At 39.3% G+C, this 23,330-nt stretch overlaps 1 long non-coding RNA gene across 1 annotated transcript in view; it reads right to left on the bottom strand.

Annotated features, from left to right (window-relative positions):
- Nucleotides 1-18,129, bottom strand: part of LOC142055786 (uncharacterized) — a 117,791-nt gene extending 99,662 nt beyond the window's left edge. Inside the window, exons 1-2 of the long non-coding RNA XR_012660050.1 lie at nucleotides 17,949-18,129; nucleotides 1,240-1,367 (exon numbers count right to left, since the gene is read on the bottom strand). This is a non-coding gene — a long non-coding RNA (uncharacterized LOC142055786). The remainder of the gene's footprint in view (nucleotides 1-1,239; nucleotides 1,368-17,948) is intronic.
- Between the last annotated feature and the right edge of the window lie 5,201 nt (nucleotides 18,130-23,330).

Genomic DNA, 23,330 nt, shown 5'->3' with positions numbered 1-23,330 from the left:
AAGTGACTCTAATCCAACCTGACATGCGGTATTTGTAAACATACTTTAGTGTCCCAACCTATTTACAGTGTTTACATAAACCCCCCCGAAATCTCCACATTCCTTGAAAAGTTAATCCAGTACAAATATTGACTGGCTGTCAATTGAGTATTATTGACTTGCTCCAGGACTCTGCTTTATTGCATTAACTGATGAAACTTCTTTTCTTTGCTAAACTTAATTTGTTTTTGGACCCATTTGCATGAATACCATTTGTGAGGCTGCACCTCTTCTATACTCTTCTATGGGGCTGCCTCTTCCAGTTAGCTAGAGCAGTAGGACAGCCAAAGTCCTCTGCTGTGTGCAACAGGAACTTGCAGCAGGAAGCCGGCAAGCCAGTCTGTATTTTACAAAAAGACCCTGGGCCAACACCAGTCCTATCTCCTATAAACATTTGGTCCGCACCAGCTCCAATACAGCAATTGCCCTCTTTGCAACCACATGTGGTTGTACAGAGCAGTGTTTCCAGAAAGGCTGGAAGGGTCTGTGAACCCTTCAACAGGGTCTGTAAAAGGTAACTATGAATAGGAAGCTGATTACCAGGAGGCTTAAATTCCCATTGTGGCAGTCTACACCTTCAGTGGGAGGTTGTTTTTTTTAAGGAACTCTAAAAGCTGAAAACCTTGGATGTCTTTGCATCTTTTTATCGGCAATAGTACAAATCAGGTTGTCCAGAAACCAAAGGTCATGAAACACACACACTCATCATATTTTGAATATCCAAGAAAACATTATTTATCATTTCATTTTTTAAAAGCTATAGTTTCTTGATAAGGCAAAAAAGAAACCAAAAATAGCAACTTTCACAACATTCCCTGATTCTGCAACAAATTCCATCAAACGTTGTAAGTTCTAACCCCCAGGTCAAGTGAAACTGACAATAAATCTTAGGAAGAGTTCGATATCGTTAAGCTGCAAAACCCAAAATCTATTATGAAAGATTTATCAAAACTTATGAAAAATGAACCCAAGATGTTTCAGTCAGTGCAAGGAAGGACAAAAGGGTGGAACAGCAGACAGGGAAGGAAGTGCAGATCTCAAATGGCCATAGCAAGTCATAAAGCAGATACTCCTCTCTCATCTCAAAACAACGTTTAGGAAGGAATTTGAAAATTCCAGTTAAGAAAGACATGGGGGGGTTATTTGTTGTTATCGTCATGGGGTTTATTCTCAAAGGAATGTAACAGAGCAGACACTTACACTTTGCAGAAGCGCTATCTGCTTCTCCACACGGGGGTGCTTTTTGCACCATATACAACTCCAGGGCAGTATCTGGTGCTGAGACAGGATGGTGCCACCATCTGTTCCTTCTTCTGTTCTCATCAAGTCTGGTGAGAGAGGGGCAAAAAGAGAAAAAAATGGGGATATGTCACATTGCTACATTGTCATTTATTATTCTTAGTAACTTCTTATGTCTAACTCAGGTGATGAGACAGTCCAATTCCTTTAATTAAACATACTCAGATTACCTTTTTGGGAAGTGAACAAAGTCATGACAGTTTTGCTCTCACATTGCCAACCACACAGCAAGTTTATTCCTGTCTAATTTGCTTATTTTTTTTATTTTAGCCCTTACAAGTCACTTTTTCCACAAGGCTTCCTTTCCTTTAAAATGAAAGGCTGCTTCTAAACATTTGACAAATGCACAAATCTACCCTATAACACCAGCTATGTCAGGAATGCACCTGCCCCCCATTAAGATACCTGAATAATGTTAAATGTTAATATTTTCATTGGTTTACTGGCTAGTAAGTTTGGGGGGCTGGGTTGGTGGTTTTTTTTTAAAAAGCAAAACAGGTCTTATCACAAATTTTACTCTTTTTTTTTTTTTTTACAAAAAGGGGCTGGTTTGTGCTAAGATCTTTTTTTTTTTCTTTTAACAAAACATGTGTTAACATTCAAACCCTGTCAAATGAATTCAAGGTGTCTAAAGCAGTTTAGCTAACAGGCTGTATGAGCATCACAGTAGAACCACCATATGTCCCAGTTTGAAGTGACTGTCTCCTCTGCTTTTCCTTCAGCAGACCCCATGCTGCTCACTCTCAACCCCACTGACCATGTTGAGGAACAAGAACAAATGCTGTGTCAGAGGGCAGAAGTGCAAAGCAGCGCTGCCTCCCCAAAAGAAAACTGCTAACGAAGACCAAGTGATTCAACAGTAGCTACCTTCTGCTGGAAGTCACTAGGAGTTCCCACTTTCCTGTAAAATGTTTTTTGGATATTAGATGAGGGATGGGAAAATCAGCATTTTAACAGGCCACTTCCTTTTCCAAGAGTTTTAGCCATAGAAAATTAAATTCTTTAATTATCCAATAGGTCTGATATTATCCTCATTCCTGTAAGTATGCTACTGCATGAGAAGTCATTGTGCATCTGCAGTTTGAGTAGCTGATGTAACACCTGCAGTCACACCCCCGGCAACACAAAGCCTGCTGCTCTGCAAAGCAGTTCTACCAAATTCTCCCACCCTGCCCCAGCCACCGGGGTTTCCTCTTGCACACGCTTCTGTGGGAAATGTGCTCCGTTGCTCTTCCTCCCTCAGACACACTCCTGATATGTGAGCTCAGTCATAACATGAAACACCCCATGATTTTTTTTCTCTTTTTTTTTCTTTTCTTTTAATATCAAAACCATTTTCTGGTGGAATATGCATAGCTGCTTTCTGCAGGTTTCAAAAAAAGCATTGAAAGTATTCTGTAGCTGTTTGGTCCATTTTCACCTCCTGCTCCTTGTTCACACAGCTTACTTCAGACACAAAAATAGGAGCTGCTTGGTGCTCTGAGACACAGCATCCACGTGCTCACAAGTGCAAACACAATCCCAGAGCGTCCCACAACCTTCACTGGGGCTGCATGGTGCCCTCAAGAAAAAAGCTATATCCCAGAGCTGTGCACACACGTGTGTATGTGTGTACACGCATATGTGTGAGAGATACAGGCGGGGCGGCGCTGGGGCCGTGAGAGGCGGGGTTTGCAGTGCAACAAGCCTGGCTAACACTGGGTTTTTAAGGTGAGACATAATCATTTAATATACAGATGGCATATCAGTTTACATCTCACCCTGAGAGTTAATGCTTGGTTATACCAGAAAAGGGAGAAACAAATTTTAACAGAGTCAGAAAGCCCCTGGAAAGCAAGGCTACAGGGTACCCCAGATGTACTCGAACCAACCACAATCACACCATCAGCACGACGTGTAAGAAGTGACAAAACAAGATGAAAACACTGATACTCCATATGTTAAAAAGCTTGGGGTTTGTTGTAGCCTAAATTCCTTCCATCCCCACATACCTGTACATAATAATAATAATCATAATAAAAAATAAGCCCTCAAGATCAAATAGTCAGTGATATCTTAAAAGAAAAAAAGAAGACAGGCTTAAGAAACCAAATCCTTGTAATAAATAATATATTATGAGTTAAGAAGATGAACTGACAAAGTGGCACACCTCTAATCTCTTCCTTGCAATAGCGAGAAGAGCTGAATCACTCGCACATTTTTCTTTGAGCATGTTCAGGGATTGCTCTTCTACACTCCACTTTCTCTAAGAATATCATGCTCTACTAATTTACCAGATTGACTAAGCTACATACCAGTAGCATGGTCAGTTTTAACCTGGAATTTTATCTTGTAAAAATACAATTTCCGAGCATTCTCATATTAGAATATAATTGACTATTTTGGGGCAGGTTTAAATCAGGGATGAAAGACTCAAGCTATTTAACTGATGCAAACTCAGCTCTCTTTTGGGGATTCAGAGGTAAGGCCCTTACAAATCTCTGATGTTCAATGCCCGGCAGCTGTGGCAGCCTCCTGATGGCTCTGACATCAGTCTAATATAAATTTTGGATGTGGTCCATACTCGGAAACCCGCTGCAGCCCTGCAGTCCATCAGGGGCCATCTCACTCATGATTCCCAGTTATTCATTTATTTCAAACCTGAAATGGTGCCTATCCACCTGAACAAGGATTTTAAATAACAATCTATACAGGAAAAAAAGTCTGGCAGCATGGCAAATATGCCAGGCACATAAAGAAAATTAACTAGCCCATATTGCTAAGCAATAAATTCAATGTCACCTTTTTATACCTTCTGCCCCCTTGCCTAATGTCTCTCAACAGACTCCTACCAGTGTCATGCAACTATTTCAGGCAAGATAAAGTCTATGAGCAAGGACCTCCCACCTACACCAGTCCCGTGCTTCTCCACCAAGGGCACATCCCTTCAGTTCTTCCTCAGCTTTGCCATCTGGGACAAAAAAAAGTATCTGCAACGTTCAGGACCTAAAAGCCATCACGCTGAGGTGCATTGGCTTTTATGAAAAAATACACACCTTCCAAGCAATAATTGTTGAAGGACAGAACACTTTTGGTGTAATACACCACATGCGAATTTTATAACGAAAACTCAGGCAGCAATATAGGACAAAAAACCTGCACGATGTGATGTTTATTTTTAGAAGGAATAAGGGTTTGGCATTCTGATATGATAGGTGTGAACAGAATAGAACCTCTATTTTGGTTTTAACAGCCCAGAAGCTGGGCAGATTTTGTTGTTGTTGTTGTTACGTAATTATTTCTAGTACGATGTTAGCACACCTCTGTGCCTGCGTAAGCCTGATATATATGTGACTGCACTAAAGACCTCTGTATCTCGACAGGCCAAGCAGTAAATTATGAGAACACAACTTGTCAATACTGGAACCAAGTTAGAAACTACTTGCATGATGACATCATACCTAACCATCTTTTCTAATTTGTTTTCTTAGACCGAGAAAGCATTTCAACTTGAAAGAAAAAAAAAAGGAAAAGAAAGAAAAATAAAAAGAAACAGTGTGTTTTGTTAGCAATAAAGTAGCAGTTTTGAAATTCCAAACTAATTACTTTTGATGTTAGTTATTTTAGTATTGCCAAGATTTTTGAATGGTGCAATGATCATCAGAAACAACTGTGCCCACAATTATGTCTAAATGGACTTGTTACTGGTCATCAGCTCAGAAGACCACACTGACACAGCTGAGACTCATAATCCAAGACAAACACACGCAAGCAGGAGAACTACGAGAGTGTAAAAATAGTATTAAAGGGTTAAGAACATTCTTGTGGCAAACACAAGCAACTGGTTTTGAAAGTTTGACTTTTCTTCAGTGGTGTTAGAGACAATCCCAAACACAATTTAGAAATGAGAACATACTTTGAAAAATACTAGCTTGTAGCACAGTGCTTTTGTATTGAAAATCAACTCCCCTACCAAATAATTTTTGGTTAGAACTTTTTATGTCCTGCAGAATTCACCAGCTTCCAAACGCTTCCAAAGCCACGCTGTTTCTTGCTGTTAGAATTGCCTCTTAAGGCACAAGGAGAAAAGCAATAACAGGGCCTGGAATGGCAGCCTCACATTCTGCCCTCTGCAGCCAAGATGCACTGACTTTTTTCTAGAATTCACGCTTCTTCTCATATACCACATCTTACACTTCTGTTTACACTTTCTCATTGCTGCTCCACCTTCTTTCCTTACTGAAGTCTTGCATTCTCCTTCCACTTAGCTCTCTTTATAGCAACGCTTTTTCCCCTCCCATCTTTCAGTTGGTTTATTTTCCCACCACGATGAAAGAAGATGCCAAAACTGCAAGCTGTTTTGGCCTGTGATTTGGCCTTCCCAGTGCAGAGCAGTGGAAAGAGGAGTCATCACTACAAACCTGCACGAGTGACAGCTATTGCTGCTGCCTCAGGCAGGAACTACAGTTAGATTTTAAGAAGGCGCGGGGCGGGGGTGGGGGGGAAGGAATAGACAGAGAGAAAAAAAAAAGCAGGAGATGAAGGGGGGAGGGGGGTGGGGGTGGAGGGGGAAGACACCTTTTTTCAGCCCAGCTATTTGAGAGATAATTGCTGTAATTTTGTCTCTCCTGAACCTTCTCACTAGGCAAGCTTACTGAGGAAAGCAGATTTCTAGTTCTTAAAAGCGCAATACTTCACACTTTTCTAGAAGTTTTGTTAGTTTGAAATTTACACTTGACCATTTCTAAATTCTAGGACAAGAAAACTGAAAAAAAAATGCCCAAAGAAGAGAAACAGAAAGATGGATGGACAAGAAAGAAGATCAAACCATACAGTGCTGGGGAAAAGGGCGGGGGGGGGGGGGGGGAAGACGACAAAGATTTTCACTTTGTCTGGCACAATGTTTTCATGTTTTTTAAATTGTTCTCTATTTTCACAGCTTCAGCTGATATATCTGAAATATAGAATTTACATTTTCTAGGTGGGGAATGCTGCCAAAGCTGTTAATCCCAGGCAGATGTAAAGTTGCACCGCTATATTGTGATGTGGCTCCTTAAAAACAGCTTAAAAAAAACCCTAACAAAACATCCACCCAACAACCACCACAAATATTCACTAACCCATATGGTCAATAATTGCTGTTTAATAGTCCTCCTATTACAAACCTAAAAAGCAGCAGCCAGAATTACCAGTAGAGTATTAATAAACAGGAATGAGTTAATAGTGCATAAAGACCTTCTAGTGGAACAGTGGGGGAGTTGAATATTCTTTTCTTAAGTCAGCTGTAAGTAATTACTACATGGTGTGCTTCTGACTATTACCATAACAGAGCAATTGGACGTGAAGAATGGATAATAGTATGGACATGGAGGTATTTTTAGAATATCAGCAGTGAGGCAGGTAAATGCCCTACTCAGGCACAAACCTTTAAATAAGTTTAAATAACTTTTCCTAATGACACCTAGCCTGAGCAGAATTTTGAAAAGATCAATCTAATAAATTATTTAAAGTAACTTTATAAAGACATGTCTGTGATATGTAAATAAGGGAAACAGCAAAAAAAATCCCATGCAGACATTAAGTGAGCAGCCAGCATTACGGTAACTACATAATCACAGGTTTCTCTCCGTTTCTTTTAGAGCAGTGCCTTCATCTGTTTGAATGCGGGCTGCGCTTTGCTCGCTTCCATTGGCTGCCCAGGCGAAAACTAAAAGATTCAAATAAGAACTGTAAGTGCGATTGCAGGAGTTGTGGGTTTTCTACAATTGAGTTAGTTGTCCTCAGCGATTTAATGATGCATATCATTTATTTTAAAATATTGTTATAGGAGCATTCACTGAGATGCAGCTTCGCATTCAAAGGACTGTCCATTATGTTATGCAGCAGGGCTTTTCATGTACAACTACAGGCTGAGATATTGTCTATCAACACAACATATGCTCTCAGATAAAAACAGCTAGAGACTTTTGATTCAGAGAGTAGTAATTTTGAAAATGTGCAGAAATATAATTTAAGGAATATTTTGAATTTTTCAGGCTATAGGTCTTTCTTCTGCTATGTTGCTACACAGGGCAGATGTTGATTTTTCAATTTGCAGGTTTGTTAAGCATCATGGAATGTTTTGGTTCTCAATCAAGAATATTCTTCCCAAGTGGTTGCAAAGTCCTATGCCTGAAAATAAATGCATCTCCTTTTTGTTTCTTAGCAGGATGTGTTCTGCATTCAGTAGAAGCATAAAACAGATAATGTGATGCCATTTTTCGGACCAATATATATATTTTAAGCCACAGGATCTCAGAATGCAATGTATTCGCAGGTTATGTTTTACAAACACGGTTTAGATAAGACAAGAGGCAATTCCATCTACAGTGTTTCATACCAACAGTTCTACCCCGAAAATTAGTATATACCACGCACCATGTTGTCCTCAGTATCGTGTCCATCCACTGATGTGGTGCTATACTGGTCAGCTACCAATGACCACTAAAAGCAACAGTCTCTGCATACATAATTTTAATGAAGAACAGCATAGCAGGTGAGAAGTGTGTGCATACATGTTCCCTCTTCCTCAAATTCTTCATTTCTCATTTGCATGCACACCAACAGACAGGACAAAATCATTTTGGCTCCCCTAAAGACAGAGACGGTGATGCTGAGTCCCCCCCCAAGTATTTGCTGCCTTCAGCAAGAGTTTATGACTAATCTGCTGCAATGTCGTTGATGTTTGTCCTATATGTTCATGTAATAATTAGATACAGCAATAGAAATCACATTGTGCCAGATCCACCTCTGCACAGAGTTGCTGACTGAAGGGCATTTTATCAAGATGGGTTTGGCCCTTTGCAGTCTTCTGCCCCATTAAATCTGAAGATTATGTGTTGTTCTTAGTCAGTCCACTGTTATCATAATGGAGAGCTGATGTTATAATGTGGGTCAAACAAACAGCTAATTGTTCTTGGGCATGGCTTGAGCAAAAACAGAATGGAGAGGCTGAAGACGTTAATAATAGTACTTGGCACGATTATAATAGATAGCTTCTATCACAGGATTTAAAAATCACTTTGCAAGCTTTGGAAGCACATTGCTAAGTGTTTTTGATACTCCCATTTGAAAGTGAGACCATCATCTTAAGACCATGCTCATACATTTAGATACTGGAGCACTGAGAGTTTAAACAATCAAGAAAGCAATATATGATAAAAGGCAAGCTTTAGAGAGTTGCACTAAATGAGCCAACTTGGAATCAAAGCAAAAGTTTGTGAGGGCCTTTTTAAGCAAACAACCTAGGTAAAACGAAAACAAGCAGGCAACACCGTGAGAATAAACAATGCATATGGACAGATGTTGGAATTTTTGTTTTGCTTTGCTGGTTTTTGGTGGGTTTTTCTTCCCAAAAAAATTAAAAACAAAAACCAAACCAACCACATTTGCCGCTTTGTATTGTTCTTCTGTACTACTGTGCATCCAGCAACTACTTTTCCGAAAGGATGGCACAGAGAAACCTACGGGCGTGGTTAGAGCTCTCCAATCAAGACCAGGAGTCAGCACAACGTGCTGTACTGCAGGAGCAGACTCTGTAAATGTAAGCAGTTTCAAGCAAAGGGCTGACTTCTGACATGCCTAGAAAGGATTTGGGATATTTCTGCTACTGTAGACACACACACTTTCACACTTATACACACATTTATTAGCATATTAAACAATAATACCCCAGGCTATATCCTGTATGGAAAAATCCTAGGGAAAGGTAGACACTTATAGTCTTGAACAGGCAAGGCAGAGAAAGGGTGAGAAGGGAAACACAAAGAAAAGTGAAGCGGTGACACAGAAGTCACAAAATTGCAGCTGGAATCAAGGTCACCCAAACTGACTCAGAAACTGATTATGGGCAGAATAAATCTGCAGCTCTGTAGCTGATTCATAGGGGGCGGGGGGAGGCTGTGGCGAAAGTACAAAAAATGAGGTGACTTAACACTGCTGAAAAAGTTTCAACACACAGGAAAACACCACAAAACACTGATCTAAAAATTGTCAGCCAGAGGTGAAGGCACAGAATGCATGAGAGCATGATAGCTGCAAAGACAACCATTTTCCTCTTTCGGTAGATAGTATTACAAAAATGTTATTGCCCAAGTTCCCTGCACCTTTCCATTCCTCAGCCACAATCTTCAGAGGTCTTTCTGTAAGGACCAAGAGGGATGCAGTCAGCAAAAAGAAGACAACAGAGAAATTACCACTTGTCTAGGACATCTGACATATTTATGGAGTATAAAATTCAATTGTCTAAATTATTAGCCCTAGGGAAATTGTTTTGTAGTTCTCATTCAAGCTGTTACTCAGGATGCATTCTGTCCTTCAGAACAACCTGGGGCTTGTCCTGCAGGGTGAATTCTTCGAAAACAAGATAATGGATTATTTTAAAATTATTCTTTAGGAAGACTGGATATATTTTTCCATATATATTTCAATACATATTTTCCAGTGTGACACACTGGCCTTATATCTTCCAGCTTAAAATAAAGTGGAATCACTGAATCAATAGTTATATGTAGACTATCTGGGTTAACAAAACAGTCACATTACACATTTCTAAAACACTAAACTTCCAGAAGAATCCCCAAGTCATCTGAGACCAAAACACAACTTTGATCAAGGTATCAGGCTCTCCCGTCCCTGCAGCAGCCCTTGGATACCTCTTGAGAAAGTATGAAGCTTATTCAAACCTCTGTCAGCAATGGGCTCAGTGCTAAGGTGTTTAAGGTCCATGATTATGCTTCATTTCCTTAAACTGGCCCATTTTTGCTTCCTTGCTCTTGAATGAGATAGTAAAATGAAACACCTTTTTCAAAAAATCAGAACTGAATCATTCATGCATGGCTGCAATCATTACCTGTATTTCACTGGCATCTCAAGGTCTCAGGCAAAAGTGGGACACTGGTCTTGGAGCATGCATTAAGAGGCATCGCCTCCTCCAAACAGCTTTTGGTTAGACAAGAGACACTCACATGGGGGGAACTATATGGTATCCTTACCCAATATCGTACAGAGAGAGCAATTTGTCTGAACACTGAGACTTTATAAAGTATGTGACATAAACTTTCAAAGGGTGATGAAGGAAGAACTTCAATGTTTGCAACAATTTTATTCACCCATCTACGTTTATGTCTGATGTAAACTAAGGGCTGCAAAGAATCGCTTTCTGTCCACATTTTTGCAAATGCAGTCACTTAGCTTACTCACATATTGGAGGATATTTTTTGATAGGGCACGGTGTAATTGTTTTGCAAGCTGAACCGAGAAGCAGATATTCTAGCTGCAAAAGATAACACAGCAACCCACTGATCACTGCGCAAAGGTCTTTAGCTGAGATGGTGCATCCAAGTTTATCAAACACTTCTGCTCATGAACCTGCATCAAAGGTGCTTTGACCACATTAATCTCAAGTCAGCTACTTTTCAGGTATGCCTCAGCTTCACCAAGACACAATATCAGAGAAGGAGGTGATCCAAGGGTATAGGCAGTATTGACATAGTAATGAAACTACAGCCCATAACATTTTGTGCCTGTGCCCATGATTTCAGCTAACTGTTGAGTAAGATCAATAACAGGCCTGGGACACCTGTATTAGAAGAGCAACTTGGAAGAAAGGAAAGAATGTGAAATTTCTGCAGCACTTGCGAGCAATCTCGGAGGAGAAACAAAGTTATGGTCTTCACAGACAGCCGGGTTTGGCTAACAAGGTTCCTGTCTCCCATGGCCCATGTCACATGGGGTCTTGAACAATTTGTTCACTATCTGAAAAGCTGTGTTAGCCAGGGAATGCTTGAAGAACAGGAAATTTACCCAAGACTGAATAGGATCGGGACAACGGGATACAACTGCACCCAGCTCTCTGCCTCACTCCTTTCAGCCTTGATGCAGGGATGACTCAACTTCTGAGTTTCAGGGGTTGAAGTGCTGTATATTAAGAGAAAGCAACATTGTTTTGGGGTACCAACAATGCTGAGCTGAGCACCCCAATAGGTGGATAGCTAGGAGTTGGACAAACAGCAAGGGCTACCATACACTTCAACAGCTCCCATTTGTCAGTCAGGGACCCCCAAACCACCGAAACTTTTTGCAAAGAGGCATCACTCTCCCATTTCAAATAAGATTTCTACATTTTTACTACTGCTCTTTCTTGGCCAGGAATTCATCATGTGTAATTGCCATTCACCCCATACGCCGCACTGTTGTGTGTAATGCTGTGCCTCAAAACTGCTTCTACAAAAGCAGTTTTGTTTCAAGTCCAACTTCTGATTTCACACGGTATCTATCACTCATTAACTGAGCAAAGCTGACAACAGCCTCATTTCTTGGAGTGTAACAGCTAGGCCTCGTTTTACTCACTTGCACTGACATGACGACCTGGAAATATTCCCACCTCTCCCTACCATTCTTTTTCTGTTTTTTCTTCAGCTGCTTGAAACATGCACTGCTCTTTCTCCCTTCTGCCTTGCTATCATTTCTACTGTCCAAACACAGTTTTATTCTTCCCTCACTTAATTCAACCTTCATAATTACATATTCCCTTAAGATCCTTTCCTATTAGCCAGGTTTCTTAGTTACCCCTAACGGGCCATCCACTTACACGTACCATCATTTGCCAACCTGATCACATTTCTCCATGTACTGCAGTTAGAAGGGTAGTTTTCATTTTCTGTTAACCCTTCACAAGTTATCATTTTTCTTCAGCTGTCCCTAGACTGCAAAGGTGGCCTTTGCCACAGTCCATGACAGCAAAGTTTTAAAATCACATCTCCCATTGTTTCTAACTTCATGGCAAGGTGTCCGACATCAGCATAGCAGTGAGGAGATCACCAGAAGACTAAAAGTTGACAGACTTGTCCCAGGCCTTGCCAGAGATACACAGTTAGGGACAAGCCTCCTTGCTGCTTGCTCAGCTGGGCCTGTGATGGCTGCAGGGAGAGGATCTATTGCTGGGAGAAACAGCCAGGCCTTCCAAAAGCAGAGAAAATTAACAGACTGTCATTCTCAAAATCTTTTTATTTTTATGTTATTGCAAGCTTTTCTTAAAAATATTGTTAAAATCCAACCTGTTCCTAGAGAGAGGTTCAATTTCAACAAAACAGAGTTTTCTGATGGAAAATATTTCATCATAAAAAAACCCCACAATTCAACAAGTTCTACTGATAGATTTCCATGTTCTTTTCCTGACTAGAGCCAGGGACAACGATATGAATGTCTCCTGGGGAAAAGGAGCTCCTTAGTTGGAAAAAGGCAAGGTGTTTATTCTTCCTAGGAAGTATGAGCAAAGCAGCAGCTGATTAATAGTGAAAGCTGTATCAAGAGAATGTATGCTATGTTTCGGCACAGAATTAATTTCTATGGGTAAATATGTATAAATTCCTTACAGTAATAGAACGTGCTGCAAAATTCAACAGATTTCTCACTGTAATGGTGTAAGTAATCAAGGAATATATTAAGGAAACATAACAGGAAAGAGGCTGAAAAATACCTTTCAAAATTTCCTTTACTGACTACACGATGTTGCTGCAGCAGTACTCCATATATTAATTTCATCCTATGTTTTTAGACTAGTAGATACAAGGAAGCAAAACCCTCACTATCTGACTTCAGTGGATTTATATCCATTTATAAATTCTGAGGGTTGTCCTGATCAGTTTAATAACAAGAAAGAGAGACGTACCAAGTATTTTAGTGAATGCCCCACAGAAAATATTTTAGTAATTTCCAGTGTGAAGCTTTTCAAGCTTCTTGAAATAAGGGCTACAGAGCTGGGGAGGGGAGCAGGAAATCCCAAACCAAAATGCTCCCCTGCCTCATCCTCACACAGACTGCTAAAGTAGTTCAAAATTCATGGGAACTGAGCATGTAAATCAACCCTAAAGGCCAGAATTGACCATACTCTGAATGAGGAGACTTCTTGGAAGAAAATTTAAGATTTAATCCACTTAAAGTAGAACAGTCAATTGATAGCCTGTTTGCCACTGAGTTCACTATTCAACAGCAATAAAAATAATGCAGCAATTACATTCATACATTAAATACTCAAGCTTTTTGAGCTGAATTGTACTCCCTAAAAGCCACACAGCCCGCCTAAATATACTATATAAGGAGAAAGTCTTGGTGACGTGCACTATTTATTGACGTTTATACGGTGCCAGGACATAGCAAATATTTTAACCTTTTTCTGCACCTCAGTATTCCAGTCTCAGAGGCTTAGTGACATTAAGCAGTTCCCAAATTAAAAGCTACTACACTATTTCCCAAAATTGTGAAAACAAAACAGAGCAAAATGAAATACAACAGCATTTTTTACAAGATGTAACTATCTGCAAAAACGATGCATAAAGCCATTATTTTTTGCTGGGCTTTGTTGTGACAGTTACCATGGCTAACCCATTAACATATTTGCTGTACAAGTATGGTCATTCTACGGCCTTAATTAACTTTCAAGTGGAGAGTGCTGTGGCTTACCACTTATTAAATATCCACTACAATAAGTTACAGTTTTACCCTTCCAACCTCACTTAGCCAAGACAACTAGAAGAACCAGCTTTCTATCTGACTATAATTTTGTAATTGCTTTTTACTGAAATTATGTTGAAACTGGACTACCTATGTAAATGTATTTTGCCTGGTTCATCTAAAATTGGCCACCCCTAATCAGATCTGGTTGATATTTGATTGAATAAGTGGAAAATTAAGTTTCTCTCTGATAATGCTTTGCTTTTTCCTCCTTTCATTATTTAAAATGTAGGCATTTTTTAGTTGAAATTTGAAAGCATGCCCCCTAGAGAACAGCAGAAGCAGAAGACAGACACATCGGAAAGGCTGCTTTGAAAGCTAATCTACTTCTAGTACAACACACAAACAGTGTAGTTACACTAAGCAAAGCTAATTTCAGCGAGCACTTTATTCATGAAGAAAGCAGCAATGCTATTTGAGATTTAATCGAGTCAGAATTAGGTTTTGTGATTAGCTAGGCTGAGCCGTTAAGGTATAGTCATAATGATATCATTATTTCCACACACCCATGCGGCATGAGCATCGTCAAGGAGCACAGTGCTCTGTATGCTTAAACTTGTATACTGCCAGGTAAAAGCAACTGAATCCACCTCCATCAGGCATTCCTCTGAGTATAAAACAGGACTTGAGCGCAAAAAAAAAATATACTTCTACAAAGGGAACATGTGAAAAGGCCACAGGAGTGCACAACTGAAAAATATATAAAAATGCAAATTTCCCTAAACTTCATCTTTGGATGGACTGAAGCATAAGTGAGAACTTCAACAAAGCTATAGAAAAAGATGACAGGTCTGAGTTTCAGAAATTTAAGACAGCAGTAGGATTAGACACTTTGGGTTGTCTTCGCATACATTTCTTATGGGAGTTAATTCCATTTGACATGCAAGACCAAAGCAAGATTACAGAGGCATAGCCTCATGGCGAGGTGTATGCTGTAGCTAAAAGCTGGGATTTGAATAATTGTGCAGGCTTACTCCAAGAATCAGGCGAGAACAGAATGAATGGATTATTACAAGGAACTTTGTACATTTTTAACTGCTGGACTTAATAAAATACCCTGTGTGTAAGACTGGTATTATGGTCCTCTGCACTCACTCTAGCTGAAGTTTGTGGTAGGATCTATCAAACATGAGAAAAAACAGAAGCCGTTAAAAAAGAATGTGGAACGAAGAATTGGTCAGGGCTCTGTCCCACGCGATTTTCTGAGGGAAGCAAATTTGGAGAGCTTTAGTTCAAAATATTCAGGCCCCCAAAAAGTTAAAGGGAATTAATTTCCTGTATAAAAGAAGGTTGAAGGAACACAAGAGATTGGATCAGAAAAATGAGGGGACAAAAAAAAAAGAAAAAAAAAAAAAAAGGTGAGTTTTTATTTCACTGTTTCAGCTTGTTAGCTAGGTCATTTATTACGGAGAAAGATTACTAATCCACACATCATTTTTTTTTAAATTGACCTCTTCCCTTTGTGTCTGTGGAAGCACTTGTCTGTAAAAGGAGGTAATAGCTGACTGCTCCTTAGAGTCAGTGCTGCTTAATTAACTGTCCAGTGAGAATTATTGAAATACTTATATAATTCTTATTTAGCACTCACTAAAGTGAGGGATACAAATGCTGGACAATGAGAGGTTCAGGAAGGCTTTGAAAAGAGGGAGTTCGTACTCTAATAGCAAAGAATTACGAAAGCCTGCCCATTAACAGTAACAGAGCAGACCTTTCATTGTAAAAGTCACTGACTCAGATCTGGACTTATTTGATATTTTTTAAAAAGCTCCTTCATCTAACCCCCTAGCAATAGACATTCTCCAATTCCTCCTGCCATTGCTAATCAGACTGCACAGTAGGTGCACGAAGGAGGTAAATGACACTTCTGCACTGCCCTGTGACAGTGCTGCAGTCACACCACCCTGTGCACCCTCGGCTGGGTTTGGCACAGCTTTCACCCCTCCAGCCTGCTCACAGCCTCTGCGCACGCAGCAAGCTTGTCAGCCACTAAGAACGTACCGAGGCAGGTAAGAAAGAACCAGTTGCAATGATTTCTACCAAAATAGTATTAGCAAAGTACATGTATTTTGTTAATGCAGGACTTGCCTTACATAAAACATGTCTGTTAACATCAGTATGCTACATATAAAGAAAATCTCAGATGATGATCATTTTGCCCTAAAAATAATCTCTTATTTCATTTCAGCGGGTGCTTTGGAAGCCTGCCATAAAAAGAGATAAATATCCTGAATAACTTGGCAGCTTCCAAAATGGAGATGAAGAGCCTGCTGGGTCCTGAGCAATGGCAACATTCAACACCACCTATAACTTGCTCTGTGACGTGGATTATGGCAATAATAGACTATTGTACAGAAAACAAGCTAAATATAACAGTACTCTGCAAGACAAAAAGAACATGCATGTGCATCTTCCGTTTTCCACAATAAAATCTTTCTCAGAAATAGCCAGCTAAAAAGAATTAATTGGCCCAATTTCAGTGTGTTTCTAGTAGCAGAACTGGGTTTGCAGAGGCCGTATGCCTCAACAGTTTGTCCTCAGAAAATTTACCAACAATAGAGAACAGTGTTATCGTCGTCTCGGAGACTCTGAAAGTTCATTCCTCCACAGAAGGTGTGTTCCATTCCTCTCTCTAATCTGTATATTGTCAAAAGTTCTTGAATCTACAGGAATCCACTTAGACATGACGCTCAGATATCCTTTCTATTCATATAATGATTGATGAAACACGAGGGAAAATAAATTGAATTATGTTAAATCTCCCAGGGAAACATAATTAAGCTGTAAAGCATTCCCTTGAAATCCTTGTATCACTCAGGCTCTGTCTCCTACTACATGATCAATAATAATATTAATTAAAGACAATTATTTTGAAGGACTGGCATGAACTTTCAGCTTTTACTATGTTTTATACTAGTAAAAGCTAAGAATTTGTTTGGCTATCATATCTGCAAAATTCTTCTGTATTTGCAGCACAAGGTTTCTAAAGTATCGTGGCTGGGATTTTTGTTTTCTTTTTTAGTACCTATTGCTGCTTTCAAATCTGTGTGTCAGTATATAATTCAATATACATACATTGCAGAAACACCACTGAAGACAATACAGACATTACAACCTTTCCCTAAATACAGAAGCTGGCCAATTGCATGGATTATGCAGGTTTCAGTTTCTCTTTAACTGGAATCCTAGGCATCAAATATTTGTATATGGCATTTATATTAAATGACCAACAACAACATATGCCTCCATCACCAAACCAAAATATGGCATGTACTTCCAGTTCTCCAAGCAAAAGATGAAGCAAGCGTTCTGGAAGAAAAATCACGGCAGACACAGCTCAAAAAAATTTGGGACCAGGAGACAGTAGGGAAAAAAATCTAATTTGATACTAAAAGGGAAATCATGTCATCAATTTTCTGACGTAGTGCCATCACTTTGCCATAGATGGAATGTGTGGACAAAAAGGCCTGGGAAAAAAATTGGTTGCTGAACAATAACTCTTATAAAAGCAACAAAATTATGTAGAAGATAATTGTGTTTTTACTACCTACAGATAAATGTAAATAATTAATGTGTATATGTATATATGCTTTCTTAGTATATATATTTATAAATATTTATAAAAGACTATAAATATATTCTGGTTTTAACAACATACCCTTGCTTTATGAAGGCTCATGCTAAACAAAAAATTTAAAAAATGTTTAAAAGTCCCTTGTATCTTAGCCAGAAAAATTAACTCAAACGAGATTATGAAGATGACATAAAAAATGTGGCAGTTCTGAGTAAGTCTAAAATTCAATCCCCAGCACCATCCCTAAAGAGTGACCAAAACTTTCATCAGATGTCATATGCTCTGTGCTGTGGATTTTTTTTTCAAAGAGAACTTGTAGGCAAAGAGCATCCAGTTTCATGAATGCTTGTCATAAACTCACATATATGGAGGGGAGATGGATTTCTCAAATACAAAAGCATATATTGCAAAGAATACAAAAGGCTTCTGAAGAAAGTAGACATTGAATTTGGAACACTAAATACTATTATGAAAGCCATAAATGGAGCAACAATAATTAAAAGAATACCTTGGCACCCCTGAAACTGCAGCAATAGTGCAGTTTAGCAGAATAACAGGATCCAAGATGTAAATAAGTTGGGTGTTTTCTTGTTCTTTTAATAACAAAGGCATTGAGAAGGCAAATTTCAGACCCTGCAGAAGGCGGCAAATAATTTCTCCCCAAAGGCAGAGGAAAGATTTCTCAAATGAGCTTCATCCTAAAAAAGATCAGAGTAAAATATATGAAGCAAGATGACATAATAGGCTGTTGCTTAAACGCAGCCACCGATAGTACCCTATTCTGAAAACTAGGCTGTGTGTAATTGAATGTAAGAGAAGCAAAAATATAGAAAAGGCCAAGCTGAAGAATAAAAATGCAGTGTGTGTAACAGTATTGAGAAGAGTACAGCTCTGTAGAACTGATTAATAAGAAGAGCAGCGAACAGTACAGAGTGGATTTGCAGAGATTAGAACGTTGCAGGCTTTGTCCAAAAGATTGTATAAAGTTCTTATTGGGTTTGAATTTAAACAGGGTAAAATTTATCTAACACTATTAATGTTTCACTTTGACCTTTAATTATATCTTCCCTCTACCCCCAGGAAGGACACATTAAAGTAAAACATGTTTACACTCCACTGTCTCATATCACCTGCACATGCATGTGTATGCGTATGCACACATGTGCAGTCTATTATATTCCTTTGCACTATAGTGAGAAATCAAGAAAGCCATTACAAACTGCTTTAACACTGGCAGTCAAATTCAAGAGAACATACACTTTGATAAACCCTTCAAGTCATGTTCCTGCATTAACAAGTCCAAAAACTGGAAGTACAAGATTGCATAGTAGGAACTTGGTGATTTTTGTTTCAAAGCTCTCACAAACACTCCACTGGAACATGCACTGTAGCATGGGGCAGCACTACCTCATAGAAGTTTACATCAGTAGTAAGACATTTTAGTAAAGAAATGGAACATAAAAATGGACTGGGCAGTAAAACTGAAGATAACATTCAAAAACAGAAAACTACAGGCAGCAGCAGGACACTGAGCAGACATGGCAGCATTCAGTGACAAGTTAATGACAGAGACCATCATTATGGGCAAAATTAAATAGTTAATGGGCAAATTCTAAGGGAAAGACACCAGAACAGATTTAATTTTCTGGTTACAATGCAGCTTTCAAGATGTCTTTGAGGCAGGACTTCTATGCCTCAGGTATCATGTTTTGGAGAGTTTATACCTCTTCGTCATATGAGATAGGGAATTGTACTCAGTCTGGATATCCTCACAGTAGCCACACATGGGAAAAACAGTTTTTTTATTTCCATCAAGGTAAAATATTTGCTACAGACTTAAAACCAGAAACAACCAGAGAGAAAGCCACAAGGACAACGGTGTTCCTAAAGGCAAAGCACAAAATGACTAGCAAAGTGAAGATATTACAATACTTCAGACTATCTATGCAGTTCCAACACAGAAACTTATTGTCAAATCTAGAAATGCTGGTTTTGAGTCCCTAACCTCTCGCCATTTTGGTGGGGTTAGAAAGGATTTTTAAGATGCTGTCATAGCAAGCTATATTTTTCCTAACTTTCCCTGTCTAAAAGATACAAATTAGAAACCCAGCTCCCTATACGGTCTGTGGAGGGGGACAGGCATAGAACAAAGTGAATCATCCTGTAGAGGTGACCACGTAGAGCCAAGAGGATTAGGTTAGAATATGGTATATGCCCAACATTAAGGGAAGTGAACCCACCTTACACACTCATCCAGAAAGCTGGAGAGTTGACCTAGCTGAGTCTTACCTTCAGGCAGCCTTTGCTGGTGCTCCTCTAGAGATTTTGGATACCTCTGTGAATTCCCCTCTGGAGTTTGAGTAGATTTCAGGATTTGGAAAAAAAAAATAATCTGTTTAACAAGTGAGAAGATAAAAGAAGAAAAGACTGATTTTAAATGCAGCTCTTCCTGCCTCCATGCATGCTCACCAATGGCTTTTCCTATATACAAAGTTGACTGAAGGGAGGGGTGGGATTGAATAACAAATTGATGTGATACAATCACATCATTCACAATCACATAATGGACTATATCCCAATTTTCAAAAGGCATAAAGTATCCTCATTAATACGGTAAGTGCAGCAGTCAAATCAGTACTATGATTTTATCAGGGTTTTTGACTGTACATGAATTAGAATATAAAATGCATCCAGAATTTTTAATGGGAAGGCTTTAACATTCTGTGAGTGTATCTCTTACTGTCATTTACATCGCATTAAAGTGAAATTCCACATAAAAGCATAAAGAGAATATTCTATGTCCTAAATTATAGTTTTTCATAGTTGTCATGTCCACATACTGGGAATCTTATTCACAAGCTGTAATATTATCTCAAATCTGAAAAAGGTATGGTATTTCTCTGTTTGTTTGATATGGCTGGCAAGTGGAGTTGTCGCACAATAAGGTCAGATGGTCAGGATGAAGCCTACAGAGATCTTTTAGGGATGCAATTGTATTCACTGCCTGTTCTACAACAGGTTGCTAAACCCTGGACTTCTAGTTCTCATTCTCAGCAGGGTGCTAAAATTGTTACCATGTTCAGAGAGATGTCATCATCACCATCTTTTAGCTCCTTTTGTTTTTCCACACTGCTTTCAGAACATTAGTTTAAAATAAAATTTGCCAACAAGTATTTGTCTTTAATTCCAAAGGGATGCATTTAGTCTTTAAGAAATAAGTATATACTATTTCTGTATGCATCTACTTCACAATAAATTTTACCATAAAAACTAGCAATATCCATTTTTACAATCTAACTTATTTCTCAGATTCAGTAGTTTCATGCTGCTTCAGATGTGATTAATCTCAAAGAAAAAGTGCCTGTAAACTCAGATTTGTTCTATACTCATCAAACCACCTGGCACAGAGTGAGTGATGTTTCTGACCATAGTTGGTCTAAATTCTTCTCAACTCTAAGTGCTGGAAATGCTGGACTGTAATATAAGTCCTGGAACGTAACAGAACATAACAGGCCAATGTACCATCCACAGAACAACACCCTGCTTTCTTCTGGCTGCAGTTTTTCAAACAGACAAAGGTTAGTTCCTTCCGAAGGCACAGCAGGTATGAGCTTTTCAATAGCACGAGGTACTTCCTTAGATGGTGAACACACAGGAACCCCAGAAGCTTTAGCAGTACTCTCATATTCAAACTCAGAGTTCGTTCCCTGATGAAAAGGTGCCTTGTATCTATCTACAGCATCTACACATCCATACTGTAATCTGTTATTTGTATTGCACCACAGCAAAAACATACAGGTACTGCTGCCTCCCTCCATCTGGCTGCCTAGGAGTACGTGCAGCGCCTCTGTTAGTGACCACCCAAACTGGGCTCACTGACCTTTCTCAGTCTGCAGTCATTTGGTTTTCTATTTCATTGACGTTACACTAGATTTTTTTTTTTATTTTTTAATCTGATGTTGACAAAGGCATCACCTTTGTGGAATCAACTGTAGGATTCCAGGGCATACCAAATAACTGCTGGACTTTAAACATTTGAAACTGAAAGATCACATGCTCTTCTTTTTCATTCTTTTCTAATTTTCCAAATATTGGATCTTATTTTTCTGTTTCTGCTGCCCCCCCACAACTCAAAAACTTCCCATTGGACCTACTGGCATCTGCAAGGGCTTTTTTCAGCAATGTAGCATCCAAACATTTTGGGGAAGGAAAGATATGCAGAATCTAAGCATCTGGGGGAGAAAGAACAGGAAATTTTACTGGATTTGTGACAGAAGCAGCTACAGCTTTAGCTGCCTCTCTTGCCTGTGAATTCAGAGATACTATCAGGCCAGAGAGTAGCAAATTATCGGCGTTGCTATATTCAGGATCTAGTAACCATTTATCCATGCCTGGGCCAGAATGTTACTTCTTGAAAGAACCACACAGACTGTTTCATATGATCAGTGCTAGTTTTAGTACTGCATAAATCACTAAAAGACTGAGGACTTTTATTTAGTCAACGCAAAATAAAGAATTTGTAGGAAGTGATACCTTCTGCAACTGCCTTTTTGCAGAGCAAACAATCTGCTACTTGCAGAAAAGGAGACAGAGAAGGGAGAACGGTTCTTCTGACTCAATCTGCCAGGAGCAGGTTATAAAGTAAGAAAACTCCCTCCTTTTGTCTTTATCTTCAATATACACAACCACGTGCATCCAAGTCACTGCAAGTCTGTATGTCAAATACTCATCATTTCAGTTACTTTATTTACTGTGCCATATTGTGCAGTTTTCATTAGGAAGAAGTCAAAGTCCTCCTAGCATGCATTTCCCAATATTGGGCGTGAGGACTTAGAAGAGTCTAACATTGGCTAAACAGCTGCAAAGGAAAGTACCCATCACAGGTTTCTTAATCCGCCTGAACATCCAGGCAGAATACTTGTTTAAAGGTCTGCAAGAAAGGACCCCTTTGAAACATCGCACTGGGAATTGTCCTTGCCAAAGGAGAAGCTTGTGCACTAACACTCACGCAGGGTGATCTGCTATACCTGGAATGTAACTAACATCCAAAAAGTTAGCACAGGTGCCTCAAATAGCAGGCTGGAGTGACTGAGGACACAGGCATAGCTCTCACAGTGAGACGGAAAGGGGCATACACCCTTACGCATAATGCAGCAGCTCGCTCTGTGCCAGCACGTGTGCTGAGCCCTGATCCCACAGGTCCTCTCTCACTCCCACCCCTGAAGTGCATCTGATTTTTAAGAAAAGGACAATTCTACCCATCCCACATACAAACTCTCAGAGATCACTTTCCCATCATTTACTATTAAGTGTCTGCACATAACAATCAGAAGCCTCTCACGCATGACAGCCCAACCAGCATGGTGTTTTCATAAAGATCCTTGTAACACCCTGCGTTACTTTGCTGCTCTGAGTCTTTCTCCTCGTTAAAACCATGTTGAAACCACATTTCTTTTCCCCCACTTCTTTTTTTTTCAGACTTCCACTTTCTATCTCTCCTGATTCCAGATACTATGGAACAAGAAAATATTTAGAGTAAGTTGGGGCACATATTTTCAAGATTTCAAATTATTTGTATAGGTGTTTTCTGTCAATCCTGTAGTTAAAGTCAAGGAGTTACAGGGCTGATGAGCAACTAAAAATAATAGTCCTGATTAGGGCATGGTATTACTGAGCATTGCACAGATGATAGCTTACCCAGTCATATTTAATCTTGTCACATCCAGAAATTAAGGTTATTCAGGTTCTTGGACTGTGAAAAATCCAAGCAAATCCCAGTGTACTTCCATAGATGATACCGCTATCCAATTAATTAACTGAATATTAATCCAACAGGTGCCACCTTTTTCCAAACCAGAAAGGAATGAGTGCATTATTGTGGTGTTAAGTG

This window comes from Phalacrocorax aristotelis, chromosome 3 (genome assembly GCF_949628215.1).
Source record: "Phalacrocorax aristotelis chromosome 3, bGulAri2.1, whole genome shotgun sequence".
Taxonomy (NCBI): Eukaryota; Metazoa; Chordata; class Aves; order Suliformes; family Phalacrocoracidae; genus Phalacrocorax; species Phalacrocorax aristotelis.
The sequence above is the reverse complement of the archived record's forward strand: the minus strand, read 5'-3'. Positions and strand labels throughout refer to the sequence as shown.